Here is a 14,042-nt window from a genome sequence, read left to right on the forward strand (position 1 = left end):
GAAGCAGAGTTATTCAGCCCAGCCACAGTGGATAAATTTCTTGAACACTTCTGTACCCAAGGCTTAGGAAATATTGTGAAAGAGGATGTAGAAAGACTGAGATTCTTACAATCAGGAAAATTAATGTGAACATTTTTTTCCAAGTACAATCTAAAATTATACTTGTAAAGGCTCAGCAATATAATTATCCAAATATGAGCTGAACAAGCAGGACACCATAGAACATGCCAAAGTACATGGGGAAAAGTCCATGAGTCTTCAGCTCTACCAATGGACATCATTGGAAGAACACATTTATTAAAGCTAAATTGTCAGCCTTGAAAACACACATACAAGTAACATTTTATGAACTCGACAGAATATATTGGAAAAATGTAAATATATAATATATTACTTAGAAATATATGAACGTATATATTATAATATATAAATACATAAAAATGTATTAACATATGTAAAAATGTACATACATATATATGTATGTATTTATACATGTATGTGTAGAGTATACCTATATATGTTTATATACACTCATTGTACATAAATATGTAAGTATACACATACATGCATATGCCTTATATACACAAATATGTATAAATTGTTGAAATACCAGGATATGAAGGGGTAGAAAATGTATCTATATATCTATATACATCTACACATACATTATCTATATATCTAGATATAGATATGAATATGGATATGGATATAGATATAGGAGTATAGGTATAGTTACACATAGTTAAAATAAATAGATTGATGAATAGATATAAATATTCATATAGAAATATATCCTTTTTGTATGTATTCTCATTTATATCTTGTACCTACAAACATATGCTCATATGAATGCATGTATATATCCAGATTTTGTACAAACAACAAACAGACTAATGTTAGGTTTCATAACATGTGAGCTGAAAAACTTTCACAATAAATAGAAAAACCCACAACAATTCCTAGCCTTACAACATATTCACAATGTTAAAATGGCACTGTTCTGTCAAGAGCTTAAGTACTGACGGTACTATAATTGGTAAAGCTCACTCTACAGGAAAGAAATTATGACTAATACTATAAACACAGACATGAATGGAGAAGCTACTGTCACCATGTTTTAAACTAGTATAATTCCTAAATGCACTATAAATAATTATTCATATAGCCACGGAGAAGTGTAGCTCTAATTCCTCACCAAACATAATTCTTTTTCTTGGAACATACATGAGTTCAGAGCAACTCACCATGCAATGCCCTGACTGCTGAGCACCAGCCTCAGTCTGGGAGCTCATCCTGAGAAAGGAGTGCTTGTGATCTGCAGATCAGAGTCAATAATAGATGAAGGTTGACAGCTCTGTGTTCTGCTGGAGAAAGTACTCTGTTCAAGATAGTTCTCTCTTTCAGACCAAACCCAGTCATTGATTTTGCATAAGCTACTTCCAATTGCATATCAATTCAGTCATTTATACCAGGTTCCATTTCCATTGTCCTCTGAATCAACACGTTATGACCTTAGCTCTTTCAATTTAAAGACACAGGCCCTGGCTAAAGCCTCTGAATTCTCCAGGTTTCTGGAGCTGGGACATGGTCCCATTGTTATCACCAACTTTTTGTTTTCCAACTTCTTCACTGCCTTAGTTTGACTGGTCTGGAAGCCCCTCATAGAATTAATACTGCATCCTTATATATTTCATAGTTGAGACATCCTGTAAAAAAACAATTCTTATACTGAATTATGTATTCTTAAACTCAAGCTATCAGAGTTCTTTCTCACAGCCTTAAGATTGTTCTGAAAGTCACAACCACCATATTGCTGAGGATGGCTCGACATGGTCTTGCTTCTCTGAATAATGTTCTCTCTAATTATCTTGGAATCACTAGCCTTGGCAGGGAGAACGTTTCTTGATATTCTTGACAGGGAGAACATTTTTCAAAGAAGGGAATTAAGAAAAATATATACATTATTATACAAACAAGCCTTATGCCTACAGAAACCATCAGAATTCAAGGAAACATAAGCCATGCTGACTTTCCTACAGGAGAGGGAACTGGGCCTTCTGAAGCCATGCCACACTCAGCAACTGATCTTGGGATGTCCAGTGTGAATTGCTACATCAATGACCAAACTCCTGTATCTCAAGATTCTTGAGAGAAGGGGGACAGAGAGATTGTAAAATCAGAGAACAAGAAAAACAGTTTTAATATTGCATCTTCCAAATCCAACATGGAAGCTATTCCTTGACAACATTGCTGCCCAAACAACTTGAATATTTCCTAAACCAGTTGACATCTCAGAATAGATGGTAAATATCTCATGGATACCATCCCTAGATAAAGTGGACATTTAAAACTATTGAGAGAGAAAAAATTGGTCATCCCTACATACAAGCTTATCATTGAGCTATCCAATATCAAGTGGTCATCCTTATAAGCATATACATGCAGGCAAAATGGAATGTACTTACCAAGGTATATTCACATATTGATGCAGTTATATTTATGTGTTACAACAATTTTTAAGAGGGAAAAGATCATATATTTTGAAGAGACCGTGATGGGTACATGGTAAAAGAATGATGGAGGAGGTCAATGAAGAGGGTAAATGGTATAATTTTATTTTAAATAAAAATCTTTTAGTTAAAAATTATGTGTATATATTTAGTCAACATTATTATATACATTGCATACACAAATAAAACACACACATTACACAAACACATATCAAATTTAAATAAAGTTAGGCTATACAGTATGATAATGGCTTACACAAAATCGTAGACTCTCTGACAAAAATCTCAGTGCCAGGAATGTGAACCCTATTTTTGTGTCTTTCATAGTCACCGTCCAGGAGACTCAAAACAATGGGGTTCTTGCAATTTCCCTTGACTACCTCCAAGAATAAGAATATAAGACTACAGTGCAATGCAATAATACCCCACGATTTGAATACAGGATGTCAGAATCCACCTGAAATTGAACTGGACACTTTCTCCTCTCTGAGAAAGAGCTCTTTCTTTTATATTGGAAGATGTTATTCAATCAAACTAACTAGGGAGAAAAATAATCAACAGTATTAATGCTTTAGTCAGAATTCTAATGCTGTGAGGAGACTTAATGACCATAGAAATTCTTATAAAGCACTTAAATAGGGCTTGCTTACAGTTTCAGAGGTTTAGTCCATTGTTCTGGCAGAGAACATGAAGAACATGACCATAAACTGGTATGGTAGTGGACAAGACACTGATAGTTCATACCGGGATCTGCAGGCTGCAGGAAGATAGGATGATACTGGGCCTTGCTTGGGCCCTTGAAACCTCAACCCATTTCATAACGATATATTTCCTCTAACAAGGCTATATGTAGTTTATCAAACCATACCTCTCAATCTTTTGCAAATAGCTCTGCATCTTGATGAATAAGCATTCAAATATATGAGCCCATGGAACCCATTCTTATTCAAACTACTACAACTACTCATCTATAAGGCTGAGTGACTAGAGTGACTAGAGGAGTTGATGAACAAGGATAAAATTACATTTTGTGGAGAGTCAACCACTTAAGGTCTTCAGTTCTATTGTTATGAACAGACAACATAGCCAAGTTATAGAAGAAAGCATTTAACTGGGGTTTGCCCACTGTTTCAGAGAGTTATGAAATTATCACCAGGATGAAGAGTGTGACTGCATTCAGGCAGGCAAAACTGGTGCTGGAAAAGAATCTAATAGCTTTACATCCTGATTTACAGTAGCAGGCAGAGAAAAAAACTGAGCCTAGCATAGGATTTTTAAACCCCAGTACACCACCAATAACACATCCACTCCGACAAGGCCACAGTTTTTCCACCAAGGGAACACCTCCTAATTCTTCCCCCAAAACTTCCACTAACAGGGGACCTTGCATTCAAACATATGGGCCTATGAGAAGCATTTTCATTTAAATCACTATATAAGACCTACATAATAACATTGCCATCTGATACCAAATAAGATAAAAAAAAGTTCCACAAGATTGTACTATACTCCTATGTATGGGCTGAAGTAAGTCATTGGCTGCTGAGAGAAATAGAATCAGTTAATTTTGGGGCAAGCCTGTAATATATTATTCAATCACATGTGATCACTCTTAAATATACATAATATACAAGAAACCACACACAAAACATATATATGTATACATATGATATATATCAATGCTAACTATATTCACATCATCATCATCATCATCACAATCATAATCATATAATTATATAAAAAGTGGCTGTGTTTTAGAGATAATGGTTGATAGAAGGAACATTGGAGGTAGATGAGTGCATTAGGGGAAATTATGTAAATATGGTACATACATATGTAATTCTCAGAAATTGAAAATATTTAAATAAAAAGTAATCCAAGAGCGTACTAAGTATATGTCTAAACCAATGGTGTTAAGTAAAATGGAGAATGGAGATCAAAAGGAAAATTTTGTATATTTTTATTTTTGTTTCAAATAACAATGTGCCTTTGTAAAAGTTTCCAAAACAATTACAGGGCTCTGTAGACAGAAAGCAGAATTGTCGTTCATGCCATTACATGGATGGTAATTTGTTATGTTTGAGATATTGAGATTTGCCCAAAGTAAATATTGTAACTTCACCCTTAAGAAACATCAGGAAAAGTCTAAGGGAAAAATATAGAGAATTATAAACGTGTATACACACACATACACACACACATACACACACTATACAATATAATTAATATTACAATATATAGGTTTATATCAGCATCATATATGCATTATAGCACGTTACATACATGTAATAAACATGCCATGCAGAAGCAGATATCTACTTAAAGTAAAATGTACCCATGGTGATTTTTGAGTAGGCTTCATTCAGACTCATTGATTTTGCTGTCAATAGTGTATATGTTCTGGCTGTGTTCCCAGGCTTTTCACACAATGACCAAACTGAGAATAGCACAAGACCATCTGGTAATGTCTCAGGTATGGGAAACATGAAAAAAAATCTGACAAATTTATTCATTCAGTAATAGAAGTCAAGGTATCATACTATGTGATGTAGCCATAGACAGTCTTACAAATAAATGGAATAAATCATATTTTTGCTCCTTTGTTAGAAAAGTGGGGGAAAAGTAAAATATAGAGAACAGGTGTGGAATAATTACATTTTGAAACAGGTTTAGAATGTGAACTTCACAACCAACTTGTAATATAATGAGGACATGGCCTACTTACATAAATGAGAGTAGTGTGAAAGATAGACACACTAGGTTAGAAAACAATTAATGGTATCTGGCACTGTTTAATAAAAAGAGAAGAAAAATATTTATTTTTAAACTAAGTTTATTCTAACTCAAGAATAAGAACTGTTCATATTTATGGAGTGCTGTTATATTTTAAAATATACATATTATGTACAAGTTAAATCATTTTCTCACTCGAATATTATAAACACTTGAATATTTTATTTGAGCTTTCTCCTTGGGTTTGTTCATTTGTTTACAGTGTGTGTGTGTATGTATGTGTGTGTGTGTGTGTGTGTGTGTATGTGTATGTGTGTGTATGTGTGTGTGTGTGTATGTGTGTATGTGCGTGGCATGTGTGTGTGTGTTTGTGTATGTGTGTATGTGTTGTGTACTTGTCCATAAATGAGTGTGTGTAGATACATGTGAAGACAAGAGAAATAATTCAGGTATCATCGAACAGTGCTCTCCATTTTACATTTTGAGAAAAGGTGTCTCACTAATCCTGGTCTTCACTGACTTGTTGGAATGACTAGATACCATGCATTTTAGATACACCTAACTCCTCCAAACAAGACCTAGGATTCCAAATGTGGGTCACAGTTTTTCACCAGTCCTCAAGGTCTGAAATTTGTCCTTACTGGCATAACAGACAATTCACAACCCTAGCCATCTTCCCAGCTTTGTTTGAACTTTTTAGAAATACAATATATGCCATTTTTTACAGTGGTATAGTAGAACAAAGTTTCTTACACAAATAAAGTTGTAATCAAATATCCACATGTCCTAATGTCTCTCCAATTTTCACTGCCCTGGACAGCCTATGGGATTACTATTACAAGAGATAAGGCTTTCTTAGATATTACATGAGGTAGATTGTATAAGATTTTGGATGCTTTATTTATTTCACCTGGTCCAAAAAAAACTGAACAAGTTTGCAAGTGAGAGGAGTTTCTTTTTGAAAATAACAAAAATTAAATAAAATCATTTGTTACTGTGTTTAGCAAAACAAAAACATAAACTTGACCTGTTGACTTCATGTTATTCATTGATTTATATAGGTATTTATCTAATTCTTTTGCTTGATCGCAGAATAGCTCATCCTAAATAATAATGATTAATTTTCTTATGTTCTACCATTATGTGTTTAATGTTTCAATTTATAAAAAAGAAATGTAAATGACCATTGTTTTTAAGTGTTGAGGGAATGACAGTATCATTTCCTCTGTTCTATTGCTGTGAAGAGACACCATGAATAAGGCAACTCCTATAATAATAGAAAGTAGTTTCTTTCTGGTTTTGTTTTTGTTTTTTTCAGAAACAGTTACAGTTTCAGAGACCTATTTTACTATCATTCTGCCAACGATCATGGTGATAGGCATGAGATGGATTGGAGAAGACAGTAAAAACAACATTTTGATTCAAGAGCAATGAAAGAGAGATTCTCAGCTTGGCATGGACTTTTGAAGCCTCAGAGCCCACTCTTCTTGACATGTTTCCTTCAACAAGGCCATATTATATCACCTTATATCACCTTATCCTTCTAATCCTCTAAGTTTTGCTACCACCTGCTGACTGAGTATTCATAAGCATGATTCTACATGAGCTGTGTTTATTCAAAACATCATATTCTACTCAATGCCTGCACAGTCTTGTAGCTATATAATAATGCAGAATGCATCTCACCCATCTTCAAAGTTCCCATAGACTTTTACAGTTTCAAGAACATTTAAAATTCCAAAGGCTAGTGTCCTTTGCCTGACAGAAGCTTTGCAATTTTATGAGGTCCCATTTGTCTGTTGTTGATCTTAGAGCATAAACCACTGGTGTTATGTTCAGGAAAATTTCCCCTGTCCCAAGTGTTCAGGGCTCTTCCCCACTTTCTCTTCTGTAAGTTTCAGTGGGCCTGGTTTTATGTGGAGGTTCTTGATCCACTTAGACTTGAGATTTGAACAAAGAGAGAAGAAAGGATCAATTTGCATTCTTTTTTTCATGCTGAGCACCAGTTAAACCAGCACCATTTGTTGAAAATGTTGTCTTTTTTCCACTGGAGGTTTTAGCTCCTTTGTCAAAGATCAAGTGTGCATAAGTGTGTGGTTTTATTTTTGGGTTTTCAACTTCACTAGTTGATCTACCTGACTGTCTCTGTACCAATAACATGGAGTTTTGTATCACTATTGCTCTGTCAAATAGCTTCAGGTTAGGGATGGTGATTTCTGTAGAAGTTCTCTTATTATTGAGAATAGTTTATGCTATCCTGAGTATTTTTGTTAGTCCAAATGAATTTAAAATTTTTTCATTCTAACTCTATGAAGAATTGAGTTGGAATTTTGATGGAGATTACCTGGACTCTGTAGATTGCTTTCAGCAGGATGGCCATTTTTACTAAATTAATCCTGCCAATCCATGAGCATGGGAGATCTTTCCATCTTCTGAGATCTTTGCTTTCTTTCTTGGAGACTAGAAGTTCTTGTCATACAAATCTTTAAATGCTTAGTTAGAGCCACACAAAAGTATTTTATATTATTTGTGAATGTCATTAGGACAAAACAGCAACCAAAAGATTGGGAAAAGATCTTTAGCAATCCTACATGCAATAGAGGGATAATATCCAATATATACAAAGAACTCAAGAAGTTAGACTCCAGAGACTCAAATAGCCCTATTAAACTGGGATACAGAGCTGAACAAAGAATTATCAAATGAGGAATATCGAATGGCTGAGAAGCACCTAAAGAAATGTTCAACATCCTTAGTCACAAGGGAAATGCCAATCAAAATAGTTTTTCTGCTCACTAGGACTGCATTCTACCCCTCTTCTTCAATTACATTTGTATCAGCTTCCTAGTATTGAAGGTTCCTTTCACTGCTCAGGCTTTTCTTTCATTCATTTTCACAAATTGGAAGCTTAGTTAGGTGGTATCTTTCTCTCAGGTCAGAACTTCCTTCACTTTCTTTTTTTTTTTTTTTATTAACTTGAGTATTTCTTATATACATTTCGAGTGTTATTCCCTTTCCCGGGTTCCGGGCAAACATCCCCCTTCCCCCTCCCCTTCCTTATGGGTATTCCCCTCCCAGCCCTTCCCCCATTGCCACCCTCCCCCCAACAGTCTAGTTCACGGGGGGTTCAGTCTTAGCAGGACCCAGGGCTTCCCCTTCCACTGGTGCTCTTACTAGGATATTCATTGCTACCTATGAGGTCAGAGTCCAGGGTCAGTCCATGTATAGTCTTTAGGTAGTGGCTTAGTCCCTGGAAGCTCTGGTTGCTTGGCATTGTTGTTCATATGGGGTCTCGAGCCCCTTCAAGCTCTTCCAGTTCTTTCTCTGATTCCTTCAACGTGGGTTCTATTCTCAGCTCAGTGGTTTGCTGCTGGCATTTGCCTCTGTATTTGCTGTATTCTGGCTGTGTCTCTCAGGAGCGATCTACATCCGGCTCCTGTCAGTCTGCACTTCTTTGCTTCATCCATCTTGTCTAATTGGGTGGCTGTATATGTATGGGCCACATGTGGGGCAGGCTCTGAATGGGTGTTCCTTCTGTCTCTGTTTTAATCTTTGCCCCTCTCTTCCCTGCCAAGGGTATTCTTGTTCCCCTTTTAAAGAAGGAGTGAAGCATTCACATTTTGATCATCCGTCTTGAGTTTCATTTGTTCTAGGCATCTAGGGTAATTCAAGCATTTGGGCTAATAGCCACTTATCAATGAGTGCATACCATGTATGTCTTTCTGTGATTGTGTTAGCTCACTCAGAATGATATTTTCCAGTTCCAACCATTTGCCTACGAATTTCATAAAGTCGTTGTTTTTGATAGTTGAGTAATATTCCATTGTGTAGATGTACCACATTTTTTGTATCCATTCTTCTGTTGAAGGGCATCTGGGTTCTTTCCAGCTTCTGGCTATTATGAATAAGGCTGCGTTGAACATAGTGGAGCACGTGTCTTTTTATATGTTGGGGCATCTTTTGGGTATATGCCCAAGAGAGGTATAGCTGGATCCTCAGGCAGTTCAATGTCCAATTTTCTGAGGAACCTCCAGACTGATTTCCAGAATGGTTGTACCAGTCTGCAATCCCACCAACAATGGAGGAGTGTTCCTCTTTCTCTGCATCCTCGCCCGCAACTGCTGTCACCTGAGTTTTTAATCTTAGCCATTCTCACTGGTGTGAGGTGAAATCTCAGGGTTGTTTTGATTTGCATTTCCCTTATGACTAAAGATGTTGAACATTTCTTTAGGTGTTCCTGAGCCATTCGGCATTCCTCAGCTGTGAATTGTTTGTTTAGCTCTGAACCCCATTTTTTAATAGGGTTATTTGTCTCCCTGCGGTCTAACTTCTGTCGTTCTTTGTATATTTTGGATATAAGGCCTCTATCTGTTGTAGGATTGGTAAAGATCTTTTCGCAATCTGTTGGTTGCCGTTTTGTCCTAGCCACAGTGTCCTTTGCCTTACAGAAGCTTTGCAGTTTTATGAGATCCCATTTGTTGATTCTTGATCTTAGAGTATAAGCCATTGGTGTTTTGTTCAGGAAATTTTTTCCAGTGCCCATGTGTTCCAGATGCTTCCCTAGTTTTTCTTCTATTAGTTTGAGTGTGTCTGGTTTGATGTGGAGGTCCTTGATCCACTTGGACTTAAGCTTTGTACAGGGTGATAAGCATGGATCGATCTGCATTTTTCTACATATTGACCTCCAGTTGAACCAGCACCATTTGCTGAAAATGCTATCTTTTTTCCATTGGATGGTTTTGGCTCCTTTGTCAAAAATCAAGTGACCATAGGTGTGTGTGTTCATTTCTGGGTCTTCAATTCTATTCTTGTCTGATTGTCTGTCTGTGTCTATCTTCCTTCCTTCCTCTTTCTTTCTTTCTTTTCTTCTTTCTTTCTTTCTTTCTTTCTTTCTTTCTTTCTTCCTTCCTTCCTTCCTTCCTTCCTTCCTTTCCTTTCTTCTTTTTTATTTACATTTCAAATGTCACCCTTCCGAGTATCCCATCCTCAAACTTCCCACTCCATCCCACCTCCCTTTGACTTTAAGAGGGTGCTCCCCAACCTACCCACCTACTCACTCCTGCCTCACCTCTCCAGTGTCTCTCTTCACTGGGACAAGCACCTCCCTTCCCATTGATGTTAGATAAGTGGATAGTCTTTGGTTTGTGGTTTAGTCCTTGGGAGCTCTGAGATGTCCTCTTAGTAGATATTGTTGTTCTTCCTCTGTTGTTACAATATCCCTAAGTTCCTTCAGCTCTTCCCCTAATTCTTCCACTGGAGTCTCTGGGCTCATTCCAAAAGTTGATTATGAGTATCTGTATCTGTCTTAGGTTTTGGCAGAGCTTCTCCAAAGACTGCTATACCAGGACCTATCTGCAAGCAATTCATGACTTCAGCAGTAGTGTCTGTGTTTGGTACCTGCAGATGAGATGGATTCCAAGGTGGGATGTTATCTGGATGGACTTTCATTCTATCTCTGCTACATTTCTTTGCCCCTGCATTTCCTTTAGACAGGAACAAAACTGAGTAGACACCCCAGAACTCCCAGGAATTAAAACAACAACCAATGAGTAAACTTGGAGGAACCCATGGCTCCAGCCACATATATAGCAAAGGATGGCCTTGTCCTGGATTAATAGGAGAAGAGGCCTTTGGTCCTGTGAAGGCTCAATGCCCCGGTGTAAGAGAAAGTCAGGGCAGGAAGGCAGGGGAGGGATTAGATGGATAATAGAAGCAGGGATAGGGGTATGGGATAGAGGGTTTCTGGAAGGGAAACTGTTGGGAAAGAGAATAACATTTGAAATGTAAATAAAGAAAATATCCTATGTAGTGTTCACAAAAGGGGACCTATCATGACTGCCCTCGAAAAGACCCAACAAGCAGCTGAAAGAGTCAGATGCAGATAGGTGCACCCATCCAATGAACAGAAGCTGCTGACCCCTCTGGTTGTATTATGGAAAAGCTGGAGGAAGCTAAGGAGGAGGGCAGCCCTGTAGGAGGACCAGCAGTCTCAATTAACCTGTACTCAAAAGATCTCTCAGACATTGGATCGCCAACCAGGCAGCATACACCAGCTGAGATGAGGCCTCTAACATATATGCAGCAGAGGACTGGGTTCAGTCAGAGAAGATGTACCTAGCCCTCAAGAGACTGAAGGCTCCAGGAAGTTTAGAGGTCTTGTGTGGTGAGTGGGTTGGGGACATCATTGTGGAGACAGGGTTGTGTGTGAGGAGGAGGAGGTATGAGAGGGAAATAAAATCTGGAGTGTAATAATAAATAAATAAATAAATAAATAAATAAATGAATAAATAAATAAATAAATAAGTAAATAAATAAAAATAAGCAAGAAAATATCCAATAAAAGAAAAGGAAAAAAAGATTTTGAGATGTGTGGGTTGTCCCATCCCTCAACTAGGTGCCATGTCTAGCAGTTGAAGGTGGTCTCTTAAGCTTCATTCTCCCCAAAGTTTGACATTTTATGTTATGCCCATTGCATCCTGGGAGCCTCTCCCATCCTTGGCTTCTTGAATTTTCTAATGGTCCCCACCCCATACTGCTACCTATTTCTATTTATTCTCCTGTCACTCTGGACTTCTCTTCTGTATCTTCCCACATCTGATCCTGCTCCTACCTTTTTCCTTCCCCCTCTCCTTTCCACTTCTCTACCTCCTGTGATTATTTTGTTCCTCCTTTTAAGCAAACTAAAGCTTCCACACTTTGATATTCCATATAGTAAGTTTTATATGATCTGTGTTATTTCGTGGGTATTCTGATATTTTTGATATTTCAATTTATCAGAGAGTACATATAACAGATGTCTTTTTAGGTCTTGGTTACCTCACTGAGGATGATATTTTTTAGTTCTATACATTTGCTTAAAAATTTTTGTTAAGTCATTGTTTTAATTACTGAGTAGTATTTCATTGTGCAAATGTACCACATTTTCTGTGGTACATTCTTCCACTGAGGGACATCTGGGTTGTTTCCAGGTTCATGCTTTTATAAAGGAGGCTGCTATGAATATAGTGGAGCACATATCCTTATTATAAGTTGGAGCATCTTTTGGGCATTTATCCAGTATATATCCAGTAGTGGTATAGTTGGCTCTTCAGGTAGAACTATTTCCAATTTTTTTAACAAACCCCAGATTGATTTCTATAGTGGTTGCACCAGCTTACAAACCCACCAGCAACGGAAGAATGCTCCACTTTCTCCACACCCTCCCCAGACTGTGCTGTGGAATCTGAGGGTTATTTTTATTTTAATTTCCCAGAAGACTAAGGCTGCTGACCATTTCTGTAGGTGCTTCACAGCCATTTGAGATTCCTATGTTTAGAATTCGTTTAGCTCTGTAGCCAATTTTTAAATTGGGTTATTTGGTTCCCTGGGCCTACCTTATTGAGTTCTTTGTATATTTTGGATATTAGCCCTCTATCTGATGGAGTATTGGTAAAGATATTTTCCCAATCTGTAGGTTGCCAGAGTCCTATTGACAGTGTCCTTGTCCTAAAAGAAACTTTTCAGTTTCATGGGATCCCTTTTATTAATTGTTGATTTTATAGTCTGAGCCATTGATGTTCTGTTCTCCTGTGCCAGTGTATTTGATGCTCTTTCCCAATTTCTAGAGCCATTGTATCAAGTTTTATATGGTGATCCTTGATCTACTTGCAATTGAACTTTGTACTAGAAAATGAAAATGGAGCAATTTGCATTCTTCTGCATGCAGATGTCCAGTTACGCCACCACCATTTGTTGAAAAAAATTTTTTTTCCCACAGGATAGGTTTGGCTTCTTTGTCAAAGATGAATTGATCATAGATGTGAAAAGTATGTCTGGGTCTTCAAGTTTCTTCTGATTATCTACCTGCATGTCTTTGTGCCAAGGTCATGCAGTTTTTAATCACTATTGTCCTTCAAGTCAGGGATGGTGATTCCCAGAAAATTCTTTTACTGTTAAATATTGTTTTCACTATTCTGCATTTTATTGTTCTTCTAAATAAAACTGAGAATTGTTTTTTTCATGTCTGAAGAATTGTGTTGGAATTCTGATGGAGACTGCATTGAATCTGCAGATTTCTTTCTGGAAAAGGCCTTTTTTTCTGTGTTAATCGCACCAATCCATGCGCATGGAAGATCTTCCCATTTTTTGAGTTCTTTGATTTCCTTCTTCAGAGTTTTGGTTACACAGGTTTTTTTTTTCTTGCTTGGTTAGAGTTACTCAAATATATTTTACATTATTTGTGACTATTGTGTTTTCTATATTATCTTTCTCTGTCCATTTTTTTTTCATTTGTGTAGAGGAAGGTTACTGATTTGTTTGAGTCAATTTTATATCCATCTACTTTGCTGAAGTTGTTTACCAAATCTTTGATTTTTCTGGAAGAATTTTTGGGGTTGGTTATGTACACAATCATATCAGCTGAAAATAGTGATACCTTGCATTTTTCCTTTCTTATTTTATCCCTTTGACCTCCCTTTGTTGTCTAACTTTGAGTAGTTGTAGAACTTAGAGTAATATATTGAATAAGAAGTGAGAGAGTGGGCAGCATGTCTTGTTGTTGATTTTAGTGGGATGGCTTTAAGTTTCTCTCCATTTAATGTGATGTTGGTTGGTTATATATTGCTTTTGTTATGTTTAGGTATGTGCCTTAAACTTCTGATATTTTCAAAGCTTTTAACATGAAGTGGTATGGTATCTTTTCAAAGGCTTTTTCAGCATCTTATGATATGATCATAATTTTTTCTTTGAGTTTGAATATATCGTAAATTATGTTGATGTATTTTTGCATGTTGAGCCATACCTCCATCCTTACATCCCTGC

Source organism: Rattus norvegicus, chromosome 15 (genome assembly GCF_021556685.1).
Source record: "Rattus norvegicus strain SHRSP/BbbUtx chromosome 15, alternate assembly SHRSP_T2T, whole genome shotgun sequence".
In the NCBI taxonomy this organism is placed as follows: domain Eukaryota; kingdom Metazoa; phylum Chordata; class Mammalia; order Rodentia; family Muridae; genus Rattus; species Rattus norvegicus.